Raw genomic sequence first — 18,677 nt, 5'->3', positions numbered from 1 at the left:
ACGAGGGGAGGAAGGGAGAGGCCATGGATCGGGCGATGGAGCTCCTCTCCCTTGGCTCGATGTGTGCGGGCGTGTGTGTGGCGGCGGTCGACGGAACGAGGGGAGGAAGAGAGATGGGGCGCTAGGTGCGGGCTAGGGTTAGTAGGCGCCGGCTGGGCTAATGGGCCGGCCGGGTGGCCGAGGCCTAGGTAGCTGCTGCTGCTATTTCTTTTCTTTTTCATTTTCCTCAGGCAGAAAACAAAGTGGAAAAGCACAGGATAGAGAAAGAGGAGTTTGAGAATAAAAAAATATCCTCAAGTTCCTGGAGTTTTTGGAGGATTTGAATAAATTGCTCCGGGCATTTTTAGAGGTAGAAAAATATATCAAGTTTGAATTAAATTCAAACTTGGGCTATTTTTGAACCTAACCAAATCAACTTCAAAAGAGGTGAAAAATTGGCAGAGGTATAGGACATGGTGATTGAATGTTGAGGCAAAGATGAACATTAAAAGAGAAGGGAATGTGGCACTTGTCAAAAGAAGGAAGTAGAGGGAAGGAGAAGGTGATGATGCAAGATTCATGCATGGAACATGCAACAACATAATATGTATGAGAATCACACCATGCACATGACGACATGATGAAATGCAACATAAATAGAGCAAGAAAATAAAACACACGACGAAACTCGGAATAGCTGGAAGTCTTCTGGAGCGTCGGTCTCGGGACGTTACAGTCACTAAGGAACTGACACGTGTCCAATGATCAGATTTCAAACACACACGACGGCTTGACTTGGGCTATAAGTAAAGCTGACTCATCCAGCTTTGAATAAGATTTGCTCTCATTGTCTTCGCTCGAAGACATAGATTTGGTTGAGCATCACATCAGTCACTCTGACCTTGTTCACTTGAACCCCACTTAACAGTACGGTGGTTCCTATGACTCAATAAAGAAGAAAAGGAAACCACAAAACAACTATGTCTTCATACTCCATAGTCTTCATACGATGTCTTCTCATGTCATAGTCTTCAATGTGAATCTCTTCACAGACCACTATTGTCTTCAATGTCTTCACACATTTTTAGGGGTCATCTCTGGTTGGTAAACCGAATCAATGAGGGACTATTACCTGTGTTATCCTGCAATTCTCACAAACACATTAGTCCCTCAACCAGGTTTGTCGTCAATACTCCAAAACCAACTAGGGGTGGCACTAGATGCACTCACAATCTCCCCCTTTTTAGTGATTAATGACAAACTGGTTGAAGTTTTCAACGGGGATAAAAGTATGTGAAATTTGAGAATTATGGCATTCTCTTCATAAGTAGAAAAAAGGCTCCCCCTGAAGATGTGCATATAAGTAGTTTTCTTTTGAATGCAAATGTACATGGCAGGTTTTACTTTGTGGAGATCCTTTTCAACTTATGAAGACAATTCATCATGCATATAAAGATATAACGAAGATAATGACATGCATAATGAAAAATGGGTGTCTGCGGAATGACTTCATGCGGAATTTATCATCACATCACAGAGTAGCAGAAAAAGTAGCAGACGACCATCGAGTTTAAGTGTTACAACCCAAAAAGAACAAAATGTATCAAAAGACGAGAGTTGTAAACACTTGGCAAAAATAGTGCAACCACCCATAAGGACCCGCTTGAAGACTATCAACTCATATGCTTCTCCCCCTTTTGTCAGTAATGGCCAAAAAGGTTTGAAGACATAGAGTATCTACTCGTTCCCATCAAGAGTAGATGTAGGTGCAGGGTCGACATTGGAGTTCGGTGGTGCAGAAGGGCCTGGTGCAGTGTTGAGATGCAGTGAAGCCATGGTTGGTGAAGTGGTGTTGTCTTCTTCATCGACGACTCTTGCAACAACAGTTGCAGCCGAAGATGAATACTCAGAGTCTTCTATGGAAGGAGTCCGACGCCAGCTTGCATTCTGTGGAGGCATGGAATCAAATTTTAAGCCCTCTGCGAAGCCATCTTCAGGGCATAGGAGTGTAAGACTCTTCCAAGACCTTCGACAGGCTTCATGGGCAATGAATGAGTTCTTGGTGGCCAAGTTTCTAATGTGATTGACGTCCACCAAGATACTCTACATCTGACGCTTTAGCCAGTCATGATGCTTGTCCTGCTTCTGATGTAAGGCCACAAGAATCTCTCGGTCATTGAGAACACAAGAACGCTTCCGAGGCCTTTGAGCTATTGTACTGTCAGTGGCTTCGGTGTTGGCACAGTGAGGCACACGTATATTGCCAGCCAGAGGATAAGCAGGGGTAGCAGCATTTGGAACATGAATCCCTTCTATGGGCTGCGTGAAGGTTTGATGATCAACATTGTGAAGATATGGCGGCTCCTTGGTAGGCTCTGGGTAGATGGCTTCAACAGATAGATCAACCTCGGGCAGAAATACAAGATGGTTGTGCGCCGAGGGCTGATAGTCAATAGAGGAGTGGATCTTGATCAGGTGCGTCACCCATGGAGCATAAAACTTCAGGCCAAACAGATCAATCCCAGATGCTGCAAGTTGTCTGATAAAGAAATCCTGGGTGTTGAATCTGATGCCATTGATGATGTAAAACACCAAAGTCTTCATGGCTCCTTCAAGTTTGGCTTCAACAGTATATCCCTTGATCGGCCATAGAGTACGCCTCAGAATGTGATAGACTGTGCGGGGCAAGTATTCGAGGTCCTTGACAAAGAATTCCTTGGGATATTCAGCATCTTGAGGCAATGGCTTCATCATGCTGAGCATCTGACTCATATTTGGTTCATGCCGCTGAAATATACTCTGCAGTTCATTATTGTGAAGCTGACAACTAGGCTCATACAAGTCACCTGGAGTGGGCATGGAAGTAAGCTCAATAATGTCTTGAGCTTTGGCTTCATGGTGCACATCGCCTGACATCCACTCAAGGATCCATGTCTTCGGATCCCTGTTGTAGCCACGAATGTGAAGAGTGGCATAGAACTGCAGCAAGAGCTCTTCATTCCAGTGCTCCTTGTCAGTGACGAACTATAGAAGACTGATAACCCACAAGTATAGGGGATCGCAACAGCTTTCGAGGGTAGAGTATTCAACCCAAATTTATTGATTCGACACAAGGGGAGCCAAAGAATATTCTCAAGTATTAGCAGCTGAGTTGTCAATTCAACCACACCTGGAAACTTAGTATCTGCAGTGAAGTGTTTAGTAGCAAAGTAATATGATAGTATGGTAACGGTAACAAAAGAGTAATGAAAGCAAAGTAATGTTTTTGGTATTTTGTAGTGGTTGTAACAATAGCAACAGGAAAGTAAATAAGCGTAAACCAGTATATGGAAAGCTCGTAGGCATCGGATCAATGATGGATAATTATGCCGGATGCGGTTCATCATGTAACAGTCATAACATAGGGTGACATAGAACTAGCTCCAATTCGTTAATGTAATGTAGGCATGTATTCCGAATATAGTCATACGTGCTTATGGAAAAAAGAACTTGCATGACATCTTTTGTCCTACCCTCCCGTGGCAGCAGGGTCCTAATGGAAACTAAGGGATATTAAGGCATCCTTTTAATAGAGAACTGGAACAAAGCATTAGCACATAGTGAATACATGAACTCCTCAAACTACGGTCATCACCGGTAAGTATCCCGATTATTTTCACTTCGGGGTTAACGGATCATAACACATAATAGGTGACTATAGACTTGCAAGATAGGATCTAGAACTCTCATATATTGATGAAAACATAATAGGTTCAGATCTGAAATCATGGCACTCGGGCCCTAGTGACAAGCATTAAGCATAACAAAGTCATAGCAACATCAATCTCAGAACATAATGGATACTAGGGATCAAACCCTAACAAAACTAACTCGATTACATGGTGAATCTCATCCAACCCATCACTGTCCAGCAAGCCTACGATGGAATTACTCACGCACGGCGGTGAGCATCATGAAATTGGTGATGGAGGATGGTTGATGATGACGACGGCGACGAACCCCCCTCTCCGGAGCCCCGAACAGACTCCAGATCAACCCTCCCGAGAGGTTTTAGGGCTTGGCGGCGGCTCCGTATTGTAAAACGCGATGATTTCTTCTCTCTTATTTTTTTCTCCCCGAAAGTAGTTATATAGAGTTGGAGTTGGAGTCGGAAGGTCTCCAAGGGGCCCACGAGGTAGGGGGGCGCACCCTAGGGGGGGCCCACCCTTGTGAGAAGGGTGTGGGCCCCCTGGTCTTCATCTTTGGCAAGGATTTTTTATTATTTATTGTAAGATATCCCGTCGAGTTTCTGGTCATTCCGAGAACTTTTGTTTTCTGCACATAAAACAACATCATGGCAATTCTGCTGAAAACAACGTTAGTCCAGGTTAGTTCCATTCAAATCATACAAGTTAGAGTCCAAAACAAGGGCCAAAGTGTTTGGAAAAGTAGATACGACGGAGACGTATCAACTCCCCCAAGCTTAAACCCTTGCTTGTCCTCAAGCAATTCAGTTGACAAACTGAAAGAAATAAAGAAAAACTTTTACAAACTCTGTTTGCTCTTGTTGTTGTAAATATGTCAAGCTAGCATTCAAGTTTTCAGCAGAGATTATAACTAACCACATTCGCAATAACGCATAGGTCTCAAGTTTACTCATATCAATAGCATAATCAACTAGCGAGCCATAATAATAAAACTCGGATGCCAACACTTTCTCAAAACAATCATAATATGATATAACAAGATGGTATCTCGCTAGCCCTTTCTGAGACCGCAAAACATAAATGCAGAGCACCTTTAAAGATCAAGGACTGACTAGACATTGTAATTCATGGTAAAAGAGATCCAATCATAGTCACACCCAATATAAATTAACAGTAATGAATGCAAATGACAGCTGCGCTCTCCAGCTAGTGCTTTTTAATAAGAGGGTGATGACTCAGCATAAAAGTAAATAGATAGGCCCTTCGCAGAGGGAAGCAGGGATTTGTAGAGGTGCCAGAGCTCGGTTTTGAAATAGAGGTGAATAACATTTTGAGCGGTATACTTTCATTGTCAACATAACAACCAAGAGATGGCGATATCTTCCATGCTACACACATTATAGGCGGTTCCCAAACAGAATGGTAAAGTTTATACTCCCCCTCCACCAACAAACATCAATCCATGGCTTGCTCAAAACAACGAGTGCCTCCAACATACATCAGGTCCCAGGGGGAGTTCTGTTTGCAATTATTTTGATTTAGTTTGCATAAAGCATGGGACTGGGCATCCCGGTGACCAGCCCTTTATCTCGTGAGTGAGGAGCGGAGTCCACTCCTCTTGAGACTAACCCGCCTAACATGGAAGATACAGACATCCCTAGTTGATATATGAGCTATTCAAGCATACAAAACAGGATGATTATTTGAAGGTTTAGAGTTTGGCACATACAAATTTACTTGGAACGGCAGGTAGATACCGCATATAGGAAGGTATAGTGAACTCATGTGGAATAACTTTGGGGTTTAAGGAATTTGGATGCACAAGCAGTATTCCCGCTTAGTACAGGTGAAGGCTAGCAAAAGATTGGGAAGCGACCAACTAGAGAGCGACAACAGTCATGTACATGCATTAAAATTAATAAACATTGGATGTAAGCATGAGTAGGATATAATCCACCATGAACATAAATATCATGAAGGCTATGTTGATTTGTTTCAACTACATGCGTGAACATGTGCCAAGTCAAGTCACTTAAATCATTCAGAGGAGGATACCACCCTATCATACCACATCATAACCACTTTAATAACATGTTGGCACGCAAGGTGAACCATTATAACTCATAGCTAATCAAGCATGGCACAAGCAACTATGATCTCTAATTGTCATTGCAAACATGTTTATTCATAACAAGCTGAATCAAGAACGATGAACTCATCATATTTACAAAAACAAAAGAGGTCGAGTTCGTACCAGTTTTTCTCATCTCAGTCAGTCCATCATATATCATCATAATTGCCTTTCACTTGCACGACCGAACGATGTGAATAATAATAAGAGTGCGCTTGCATTGGACTAAGCTGGAATCTACGAGCATTCAATAAACAGGAGAAGACAAAGCAATATGGGCTCTTTTGTCAGATAAACAATAATGCATATAAGAGCCATTTCAACAATTTAATCATGGTCTTCTCCTACTGACCCCCAAAGAAAAGAAAAGAAATAAAACTATTTACACGGGAAAGCTCCCAACAAGCAAAAGAAGAACAGGAAATCTTTTTGGGTTTTCTTTTTAATTACTACTACAAGCATGGAAATTAAACTGATTAAAAGCTACAACTATTTTGTTTGTTTTTTTCTTAAGGTTCATTAAACACACAAGAAGAAAGCATAAAAGAAAATAAACTAGCATGGATGATACAATAAAAAAGTATGAGCACCGACATCTAGCAATGAGTGTGTGTGAACATAAATGTAATGTCGGTGAGAAATATGTACTCCCCTAAGCTTAGGCTTTTGTCCTAAGTTGGTCTATGGCCATGGCTGGCCTGGCTGATATCCTTAATAATAGTTGTTGGGGTCGTACTGTGATGAGGAAGAAGAAGGCTCCGATTGCCACTGGCTGGCAATCATCTCCGGATCCCACTGATAGTTAGACTGTCGTGAAGGATCAAATTGTGGTTCCGGTTCTGGCTCCTCAGCTGGTGCAGGGTTCCGATAGGCGTGGATAGCCGTCAACGGAACAAGGTACTTGCCTACAGTCAAATCAAACAAAGCAGGAGCAGGCAAGGTAATAGTCTCAGGATGATGTTTATTAAAGAACAATTGATATTTAAGCTCTCCCGCCCTATTCTTAACAATAAAATCATGTGCCACCATACTTTTATAATCTAAATAAACACGAGGCATCACTTTTTCTTCCTTCTCAGCATGCCTAATAGGTATGTTAAAATGTGCAGCTAGGCGTGTAGCATAGATGCCTCCAAAGATGGGACCCTTAGTACGGTTCATACTTAACCGTCTAGCAATAACGCCGCCCATACTAAAAGTGTTATCACTGTATAAACCTTGGAGCAGAATAATTATATCAGGGATACTAAGGTTTCCATAGTTTCCGCGTCCAAAGTAAGCAATGACTAGAAAATAATGCAAAGTAACGTAAACAGGAAAATGTATGCTAGTGATTTGTGCATCGGAAACCTTCCTAGTTTCCCCTACAGTGAGTATTAATAAATCCCTCCACATCATCATGATGTGGTTCTTCTGTCTTGCCCCCAAAGGGACTAAACAAATCCGACAGAAATCATAAAGTGACATCTCCTTATGCTCATCATATAAATGAAACTCCACCGTAGGTGGTGAGTTCCTAGAATGAAAATGAAAGTTTTGCACAAAGGTATTTGTGAGCAAGAGATACTGATCGCATTGGTCGTGGAGGAAAGCGGTGAGGCCTGCATTATGAGCCAACTCATGAAAATCTTCATAAATCCCGGCCGCTCCCAAGAAATGCTCGGAAGGCCATTCACACGGCCGAACCTCCGCGGTGCGCGGCAAATTATACTTAGGCTTCGGTGCCTTTTCCTTCGAGCTTTGGCTCGATGAGCCCCTCAATAATCTCCTCATCATTTTCTGAAAAATTCTGAAATTTTTAGTAACTTCAAAATAAAAGTAAACCAAACTCAATAATATTGATAGCAACTACTCCTACAAGTGCCTAGAGCCTATATCATGCATCAAAACTATTTTTGACCATATAAATTTGACATGCAAGCTCAAGAACAGGGTCACCTAAGCAGCAAAAATTTGCAATGAATAAAGTACTAGAACAAAAACTAATTGGACCAATGGAGGAGTCACATACCAAGGAACAATCTCCCCAAGCAGTTTTGTGAGAGGTGCTTTGAGCAAGGAGATCGAAAATGGCAGCAAACCGAGCTTGGACTTGGGTTTGAGCTGGTTTTTCATGTTTGGGGGAGGAAGATGAAGTGTGTGGCTGAAAGAATAAGTGGAGGAGGGCCACTATGGGCCCACGAGGTAGGGGGCGTGCCCTAGGGGGGTGGGCGCGCCCTCCACCCTCGTGGCAAGGTCGTTGGCCCCCCTGGTGTGTTCTTTGTTCCATAAATCCTCAAATATTCTATAAAAAATCATATTTAATTTTCAGGGCATTTGGAGAACTTTTATTTTCGAGGTATTTTTATATTGCACGGATAGTCAGATAACAGACAGAGAATTATTTATTTTTATTTTATTTAATATAAATAACAGAAAGTATAGAGAGGGTACAGAAGGTTGTGCTTCTAGTTTCATCCATCTCATGCTCATCAAAAGGAATCCACTAACAAGGTTGATCAAGTCTTGTTAACAAACTCATTCCGATTAACATGAAACTGGAGAAATTTCGAATAACACTAGGTTACCTCAACGGGGATATGCACATCCCCAATAATAAGTATATCATATTTCTTCTTGACAGTAGGAAGAGGAAATTCAAAACCTCCAAATATAATCGATGGAATTTTTCCGATAGAATTGATAGTATGAAGTTGAGGTTGTTTCCTCGGAAAGTGTACCGTATGCTCATTACCACTAACATAAAAAGTGACATTGCCTTTGTTGCAATCAATAACAGCCCCTGCTGTATTAAGAAAAGGTCTTCCAAGAATAATAGACATACTATCATCCTCGGGAATATCAAGAATAACAAAGTCTGTTGAAATAGTAACGTTTGCAACCACAACAGGCACATCCTCACAAATACCGACAGGTATAGCAGTTGATTTATCAGCCATTTGCAAAGATATTTCAGTGGGTGTCAACTTATTCAAATCAAGTCTACGATATAAAGAGAGAGGCATAACACTAACACCGGCTCCAAGATCACATAAAGCAGTTTTAACATAGTTTCCTTTAATGGAGCATGGTATAGTAGGTACTCCTGGATCTCCAAGTTTCTTTGGTATTCCACTCTTAAAAGTATAATTAGCAAGCATGGTGGAAATTTCAGCTTATGGTATCTTTCTTTTATTTGTAATAATATCTTTCATGTACTTAGCATAAGGATTTGTTTTGAGTATATCAGTTAATCGCATACGTAAAAAGATAGGTCTAATCATTTCAGCAAAGCGCTCAAAATCCTCATCATCCTTTTTCTTGGATGGTTTGGGAGGAAAAGGCATGGGTTTCTGAACCCAAGGCTCTCTTTCTTTACCATGTTTCCTAGCAACAAAATCTTTCTTATCATAACGTTGATTCTTTGATTGTGGGTTATCAAGATCAACAGCAGGTTCAATTTCTACATCATTATCATTACTAGGTTTAGCATCATTATGAACATCATCATTAACATTTTCATTAGGTTCATGTTCATTGCCAGATTATGTTTCAGCATCAGACATAGAGATATCATTTGGATTATCAGGTGGTTCAGCAATAGGTTCACTAGAAGTTTGCACAGTTCTATCATTTTTCTTTTTCTTCCTTTTAGAAGAACTGGGTGCATCAATTTTATTTCTCTGAGAATCTTGCTCAATTCTCTTAGGGTGGCCTTCGGTTCCTGAGTCATTCTACCAGTTCTAGTAGCCACTTTAATAGCATAATTATTTTTCTTACTATTCATCTCATTGAGCAATTCTTTTTGAGCTTTAAGTACTTGTTCTACTTGAGTGGTAACCATAGAAGCATGTTTGCTAACAAGTTTAAGTTCACCTCTAATATTAGCCATATAATCACCCGAGTATTTAATCATACCAGCATCTTGTTTTAAATGTCTGCCAAAATAAGCATTGAAGTCTTCTTGTTTAAACATAAAATTATCAAACTCATCCAAGCATTGACTAGCAATTTTAGCAGGAGGGATTTCAGCTTTATCATATCTATAGAGAGAATTTACCTTTACTACCTGTGTCAGGTTATCGAGGTCTGAAGGTTCTTCAATAAATAAAGGATTAAGATCATATGTTTCTTCAATAGGCGGTAAATTAAGACCATGTATTTCTTCAATAGGAGGTAAATTCTTAACATCTTCAGCTTTAATACCTTTTTTTCATAGATTTCTTTGCCTCTTTCATATCTTCGGGACTGAGAAATAGAACACCTCTCTTATTCGGAGTTGGTTTAGGAATAGGATCATTAATTGGAGCGGGAGGTGGCTCAGGAGCTGCCCAATTATTTTCATTTGTCAACATATTATTCAATAAGATTCCAGCTTCATCCGGTGTTCTTTCCCTGAAAAGAGAACCAGCACAACTATCCAGGTAATCTCTGGAAGCATCGGTTAGTCCATTATAAAAGATATCAAGTATTTCATTTTTCTTAAGAGGATGATCAGGCAAAGCATTAAGTAACTTGAGAAGCCTCCCCCAAGCTTGTGGGAGACTCTCTTCTTTAATTTGCACAAAGTTTTATATTTCCTTTAAAGCAGCTTGTTTCTTATGAGCAGGGAAATATTTAGCAGAGAAGTAGTAAATCATATCTTGGGGACTACGCACACAACCAAGGTCAAGAGAATTAAACCATATCTTAGCATCACCCTTTAATGAGAACGGAAATATTTTAAGGATATAAAAGTAGCAGGATCTCTCATCATTAGTGAACATGGTAGCTATATCATTTAATTTAGTAAGATGTGCTACAACAGTTTCAGATTCATAGCCATGAAAAGGATCAGATTCAACTAAAGTAATTATATCAGGATCAACAGAGAATTCATAATCCTTATCAGCAACACATATAGGTGAAGTAGCAAAAGCAGGGTTAGGTCTCATCCTAGCATTTAGAGATTGCTTATTCCATTTAGCTAATAACCTTTTAAGTTCATATCTATCTCTGCAAGCTAAAATAGATAAAGAAGATCTTGATCAAATAAATAACCCTCAGGACAACAAGTGATTCTTCATCATCACTTTCATCTTCATAATTAGATTCAATATTTTCAATCTCTCTAGCCCTAGCAAGTCGTTCCTCGAGAAAATCACTAAGTGGCATAGTAGTATCAGGCATAGAGGTAGTTTCATCATAAGTATCATGTATAGCAGAAGTAGCATCATCAATAACATGTGACATATCAGAACGAATAGCAGAAGTAGGTGTAGGTGTCGCAAGCTTACTCATAACAGAAGGTGAATCAAGTGCAGAGCTAGATGGCAGTTCCTTACCTCCCCTCGTAGTTGAGGGATAGATCTTGGTTTTTGGATCTCTCAAGTTCTTCATAATGATAAGCAGATATAAATCCCAAGTGACTCAAAGAATAGAGCTATGCTCCCCGGCAACAGCGCCAGAAATTAGTCTTGATAACCCACAAGTATAGGGGATCGCAACAGCTTTCGAGGGTAGAGTATTCAACCCAAATTTATTGATTCGACACAAGGAGAGCCAAAGAATATTCTCAAGTATTAGCAGCTGAGTTGTCAATTCAACCACACCTGGAAACTTAGTATCTGCAGCAAAGTGTTTAGTAACAAAGTAATATGATAGTGATGGTAACGATAACAAAAGAGTAATGAAAGCAAAGTAATGTTTTTGGTATTTTGTAGTGGTTGTAACAATAGCAACGGGAAAGTAAATAAGCGTAAACCAGTATATGGGAAGTTCGTAGGCATTGGATCAATGATGGATAATTATGCCGGATGCAGTTCATCATGTAACAGTCATAACATAGGGTGACACAGAACTAGCTCCAATTCGTCAATGTAATGTAGCCATGTATTCTGATTATAGTCATACGTGCTTATGGAAAAGAACTTGCATGACATCTTTTGTCCTACCCTCCTGTGGCAGCGGGGTCCTAATGGAAACCAAGGGATATTAAGGCCTCCTTTTAATAGAGAACCGGAACAAAGCATTAGCAGATAGTGAATACATGAACTCCTCAAACTACGGTCATCACCGGTAAGTATCCCGATTATTGTCACTTCAGGGTTAACGGATCATAACACATAATAGGTGACTATAGACTTGCAAGATAGGATCTAGAACTCTCATATATTGATGAAAACATAATAGGTTCAGATCTGAAATCATGGCACTCGGGCCCTAGTGAAAAGCATTAAGCATAGCAAAGTCATAGCAACATCAATCTCAGAACATAGTGGATACTAGGGATCAAACCCTAACAAAACTAACTTGATTACATGGTGAATCTCATCTAACCCATCACCGTCCAGCAAGCCTACGATGGAATTACTCACGCACAGCGGTGAGCATCATGAAATTTGTGATGGAGGATGGTTGATGATGACGACAGCGATGAATCCCCCTCTCCGAAGCCCCGAACGGACTCCAGATCAGCCCTCCCGAGAGGTTTTAGGGCTTGGTGGCGGCTCCGTATCGTAAAACGCGATGGTTTCTTCTCTCTTATTTTTTTCTCCCCGAAAGGAGTTATATAGAGTTGGAGTTAGAGTCGGAAGGTCTCCAGGGGGCTCACGAGGTAGGGGGCGTGCCCTAGGGGGGGCCCCCACCCTCGTGAAAAGGGTGTGGCCCCCCTGGTCTTCATCTTTGGCGAGGATTTTTTTTTTATTTATTGTAAGATATCCCATGGAGTTTCAGGTCATTCTGAGAACTTTTGTTTTTTGCACATAAAACAACATCATGGCAATTCTGCTGAAAACATCGTCAGTCCGGGTTAGTTCCATTCAAATCATACAAGTTAGAGTCCAAAACAAGGGCAAAAGTGTTTAGAAAAGTAGATACGACAGAGACGTATCAAAGACCAACCTCCCTGAAGCAATCAAGTGCTTCTTCCAGACAGGGCAGCCCAGCAAGGGCTTCACAATCAAGACGCATGTGTTGAAAGATCCGCTCTTGATTGTATAGGATGCGTGAGTAGTAGCTACGCTGTTGATGGCTCCAGAAGCGATCAAAAGAGATCTTGGGCTTCGAGTATGGATTCTTGGCACTGTCAAAGAAGGTATTGTGTGCCCTAAAGCTATTCACGCTGAACGATCCTGGGGAGGTTGCAACTCCTCGAAGCCTTGGCAGCCTGGGCTTTGGCTTCTGAACTTGTGGCCTCTGCTCCACATGATAGTCATATAGAGGTCCGGGAGCACTGGGAGGCACCATGACGGGCCATTTCATAGTGACCAGCTATCCATGATCAAAGGCCTGTCCAATTGTAAGGCCTTGGAGATGGAATAGTGGCTTCAGCTTGCACAGTGGCTTTAGGTTGAACTTGAGCTTCAGGCAGCACATTAGCTTCAGATTCCACATTGGCTTCAGACGCCATATTATCTTCAGGTGCCACATTGTTGTTAGGCTCCACATGGTCTTCAGCCATGACAGTGTCATTGGCTTTAGCTTCAGTGTTTGTGGCTGCCTCGGTAGTTTCAACCTCCGTCTGTTTAATGACACGAGGGTCTGGCAAAAACTCATTCTCCCTGAGAATGACTGGTTCAGTAGGAGGGGGTGTAGTAACTCTTTCTTCTTCTCTTGTTTCTTGATTTTCATCGGCTGATGCAGTCAGAATGTCTTTAGTAGTTTTTGCTTTAGACTCGGAGACATTCATAGTTGGGGTGGCTTCAGGAAACACTTGGCATGCTACCGAGTTGTGTTGCACTTCCCCTTCTGGAATGCTCGACATGGTGACCTATGGCGTGGGGCCTTTGCGAAGCCTGCGGAAAGCAGGCGACGCCTATGGAGATGGAGTGGTCTGTACCATGTAGATATCATCTTCAAGCACCGGAGCGGTGACTTGAGGTGTTGGAGTTCTGGGTGTGTCTTCTTGAGGGTGATCTGCCCATGAATCATCCTGAGCAATTGGCGTCAAAGGACGACCAATGCTGATGAGTTCGCTGTTCGTAAGAACAGGCGATGATACCAGTTGATGCTCGAGTTGAGGAAGGACTTCATCATCTTCAACATTGTCTTTACGACCAATGTCTTCAGCTATGATGGGATCAATAGCCGGAACTTCTTCATCTTCAGGAGCCTCTGTGAAAGCAGGCTCGTTGATCACAAGTTGACGCTCTTGGTTGGTGGAGGCCGGATGGGCAACAGAAATGGGCTCAACCACAAGGGGCTCAGAGGCCGCAACACGCTCTTTCTTCGAAGACTTCTTCAATTTCTTCTTTGATGGTGCATCATCAGATGCATTCTTGTGCTTGCGCTTCCTGGCATCAGCTTCAGCTGCCCTGGTTTTCTTCAGTTCTGAAGCTGCTGAGGGGACCTTAGGCTTCGAGCATGTCATGCTGGCAGGGAAGACAATACGAGGTTCTTCCTGCCTTAGTGCTTCAGTTCGAACCGCAGCAGGTTTCTTCTTTTGTTTGGCAGCCATCTTGGGGTCAATGCCAGGATGCCCAAGAGCCTTGCGTTTCTCAGCCTCATTGTATGCTTGAACACATTTCTCTGTGAAGTATTTCATCTGCTCTCTTGAGCCTTTAGCTTCTTCACGTTTCTTGTGAAATTGTTCCTTGAGCTCATGCAACATCTTCTTGAAGTTTTGAACATCAGCCACGCTGAGCTTTGCCATGTTCTTCTTGAGCTTTGCCATGTTCTTCTTGAACTACGCCTTCACATAATCAATCTTGTTTTTCAACTCGACGATTTTCTGAGCCAGGGCCACTTCATTTGCAATGGCTCCATGGAAGGTGACACTAATGTCCACAGAAAGCTGAAGATCATCAATGCTGACGCTCGGGTTGTCAAACCATTCATCAATGAAGTTGTTTAGTATATCCACATCAAAGAGGGGCAGATCGTTGAAGATCTCCGCCTCTTGCTCTTGATCAGCATCTCAAGGGCTTCATCACCAAAGTCTTCGTCACTTAACAGATCAATGGTGTTTTCCTCGTTCCTGAGAATGACGGCGGGAGTTAGTTCATGCCTAGAAATCTTCATGGGTTTCTTGTTGGGCTTCTCCGTCTTCTTGGAGACACGAGAAAGATCTTCAAATTGCACACTGGGTTTAGGAGGTGCAATTGCCAATGGTTTCATACGCGAAGCTTTTGGTGGGACAGAGGGCTTCATAGCCTTTGTTTTCTTCTTCTTCTTCTTCTTCTGTGGCTTTGGTGGAGCTGGCGCTTTGTCAGAATCTGCGTCATCAGCTGAGTGCTCCACGGTGGCCCCCTGTACAACTATGTGAGTGAGAAGGCCTTCGAGGTTGTAGAAGGGGCCGATGACATTTAGATTAGCATCATGGGTGCGATCAGCCCTTGGAGCAGATGGACTAGGATTGAAGTCGAGTCCCAGGTCCTTCTTGTTCTTGACAGCAGACTCCTTGGCAAATTGATAATTGCGTTTGAAGAGATTGTCGTCGCGACACCATAATAGTGATGATGGGTCGGCATTCTCTGGCTATGGCCCTCGGAACATGCAAGGGTAGAAGTCTTGAGCAATGGCTTCAGACTTGGACTTGGGCTGCAGATATCTGTATAGAATATCTCCCCAGGAGCCCTTGATGGCATTTTTTTCAGCGTATTCAGCAATCACAAATCTGTATTTGTACCATTCCTCAGCCTAATATCTTCGAATTCATTGGATTCGGGTCTTGCGCTCGCCGTAGGTTTCCTTTGGGTCTGTCTTGTATATTTCAAACAGACCAGGAGGTAAATCCTTAGTTGTATCCCCAAGGCATTGCCTACCACCCTTCCTGACAGATTTTTCAGTTGCCATGAGATTCAGACTGAAGGGCTTCAGAACTGTGAATGGCTTCCTTTTGCTGGTCAGACAGGAACTGGCTTCAGGAGAGTTGATGTGACGTTGCAAAAACTCTGCAAATGAATGCAGATTATGAGAACCAAGGGATTCTCCCACGGACATGTACCTGTGACAGCATTAAGGTGCGAGGGAAGGGGAAGAGGTCATATGCATTCTCAGAAGATTTTGAAGATAAATCAGTTTGAAGACATTGACCTCACAGTGCGAAGACATTCACTTATTTGAAGAGAGTCGGTTCTAGATTTGTACGAATCCATGAATAAGTACAAGTGAGAAATCTAACTATTTATGAAGCATAAGTGAATATACTTGGCATGATATGAGATGCAGACAAGGGCAAATCTAGATTTGGAAGTTGAGAAACCACTTTCGGTTGAAGTGGATGGATTTGACAGATCAAAAAGGCAGTAAAAAGGTAGGTTTTATTTACCGCTTACGAACTGCTAAACGAGGTCGAATATAGAGAGGCCGAGCAGTTCAATCTTCCGTGCCCTAACTTGGCGGCGGAAGACACCTACGGCGGCGGCGGAGAAGACGAGGTCCATCGCCGGCGTGAGGACGGCGTCAAAGAAGTCGCGACAGCTAAGCGCTTCGTCTCCGACGTCGACGCGGGCTAGTGGAGGCGCTAGGGTTTGTGTGAGGTGACGAGGTGGAAGAAGAGATAATGACCGTGGTGAGTTGTGTATTATAACGAAAGGGACAACACAGTGTAATTACGCAGGTGCCCCTGGCGGTTCACATCTGAAGGACACATGGCTTGCATGCAACTCATTGGGAGTTGATCCATGTTCCCACGCATGCTTGGATTGTCAGGTGGTCGTTCCGGCTTCTCCAGTATTCAGGCAAATAGAATGTGGCATTTAAAATAGTTTTAAACTCTTGTCACTTTGTCTTCTGCTGACAAGGATTTAGAGAAGACAATCGACGGGTTTCAATAGAATGCATATGATTTGGATAAATATAATTTGAGATAGAAGCATAGAAGGAGTTAGGGTCCGATCACATTCACTTAGATCAAGAAGGATTCAAACATAAAGACATAGCTATAAGTGAATTTGAGATATATAAAGTGACACTATTCTAATCCTGGGATTAGAATAGTTATTTGGATCACAATGCCCTGTATAGGCGCAATGAGGATCCTCCCCAACTCCCGAATCGGTGGAAAGAAAGAAAAAAAAGCCACCCACCCACCCACCCACGATCGCTCCCCTTCCTAATTTGCCGACTCCCTCTCCTCCCGTGGACCGCGCCGGTTCCCCTCCACCTTCTTCCAGCGCACAGTCGGCCCCCTCCGTCTACTTCCACTGCCCCGCCGCCAACCGGCGCCGCCGCCCCTGATCTGCCCCCAAACGGGGACGCTGCCCCCGCCCTTCCCCCAACCGGCGCCGCCGCCCCCACTCTGCCCCCAACCGTGCTTGTCGCCGTCAGCTGCCTGCATCCCCGCCGTCGGAGGATACCACACGCCTCCGCCGGGCCCTGCTACCTCCACCTCCTCCCAGTGGTGCCCCTCCATGGACGGAGCACCTGGATCTGGTGACGCCAAGGACCACCGGAGCTCGCGCCTTGCTCCTGCCGCCTTGTCCGCCACATCCACTGGCACCCACCGGCCACGCATGGTGTCCGCCGCCTCCTCCAGTAGCGCAATATGCCAGTCGCAGCAAACCGTCCCCTCGTCCTCCTTGATGCGAAGGGAAGATCCCCAACTCCGGTGAGCCCAGAACATGACTTTCCCCATTGCGCGGGTCTGAACTGCAACAAGTACGTTTCTCTATCGTCTTCCTCTGGATCTGAACCTCCCACTATCTAGTAGCTTATTTAGTTTTTGATTTTTTTTCAGATGCAATGCTAATGTTCATCCTCTCTCTTTTCACTCTCTTTATGAGGCAACACGCATGTGAAGGCAGTTGGGCGGAAAATATGGTTACTGATTTCGAATTTTGAATGGTGTTTCAACTGTCATCAAATCATTTAAGTTTGTTTGAATAAACTATTGCAGTTCTTACTTGTACAAGCAGACATTTGTATGAAAAATATTCATTTGGTGAAAATGCTTATGTTAGATGAACAAAAACAGATCGTTGGATATGTGTTGCCGCCTCCTTCCTAGATCCTTGATGCCGCCCCTCCCTCAATCCCTGCCGCCTTCAAGTTCTGCCGCCCGTTCGAGCTCGCCGGCGTGGAGTACACGAGTCTCCAGGCATTTAACTATTTTGGCATGTGAAAACTGATGATGTTGCTACAGCGCTAGCATAGCACCTTTCTTTTCATTTCTTTTCTTATTTTCTGTCTCCCCACTCCACACAATGTTCCTCTTTCTTTGAATCAGATTGAAGTAAAAAAAGTTTTGTTTCAGACAAAAATGCATGTGTGCGCATACTCGAACTTCACAGGATCCATGCCGCTCCTCCAAATTGATGTTGCATGCAACGAGAGGGGCAAGCCTGTAGTCTAGCACTAGGACGGGAGAAACTACTTCTACTTTTCTTCTGAAATCTCGATGCCATGCCTTGATTTCCAGAGGTAGTTTTTGGTTTGTACCAACCATTTAAGATGGTATATCATCTCAATGTGGTATGCATGCAGGCCAGCGCTCTCGAGTGGCACCGCGGAGCCGTTTGCCTGGTGGGTCGAGCAGGTCCTCAAGGGACAGCTCGAGGTCCCCGGCCACATGTTCTACAATCAGTTTCTTTGATTTTGTAAACTGATTCCATTCTTCTGATTTCTTGAAGTAGTTCAATGTATATTACACAAGAAGAAAAAACTAACACTAGTTGCAGAGGTTGTGCTTTGTGATTGTCGTAGGCTTACAGCCGAGACAACGGCCTCCACATTTCCAAATAATCCCACATTTCCTACCAACCCCGCCCAATCTCGGTGTCGGCGTCCACCCCACCAACACCACCTGAGTCGGCCACCCCGCGTCCGCCTGCACACGCCAGTGCGCCACCAGTAGCGACCTGCCTGACACCCCCGGCCTCCTACACACTACTGTTGCTCCTTGTACTGTTTTGATGAAGTTAGGTGATGTAGCTGGCTTTGGATGTAGCAATGCATCTATAGATATTGTGATGATGCTACTA

At 43.2% G+C, this 18,677-nt stretch overlaps 1 long non-coding RNA gene across 1 annotated transcript; it reads left to right on the top strand.

Moving 5' to 3' along the window:
• The first annotated feature begins 16,787 nt into the window (after positions 1-16,787).
• Positions 16,788-17,957, top strand: LOC125519295. Its single transcript, XR_007288216.1, has 2 exons — positions 16,788-17,355; positions 17,435-17,957. It is a non-coding gene; the product is annotated as an uncharacterized LOC125519295 (long non-coding RNA).
• The last annotated feature ends 720 nt before the right edge of the window (positions 17,958-18,677 follow it).

The sequence above is a fragment of the Triticum urartu genome, chromosome 1 (genome assembly GCF_003073215.2).
Source record: "Triticum urartu cultivar G1812 chromosome 1, Tu2.1, whole genome shotgun sequence".
NCBI classification, from domain to species: Eukaryota; Viridiplantae; Streptophyta; class Magnoliopsida; order Poales; family Poaceae; genus Triticum; species Triticum urartu.
This window is presented reverse-complemented; position numbering and strand designations above follow the sequence as displayed.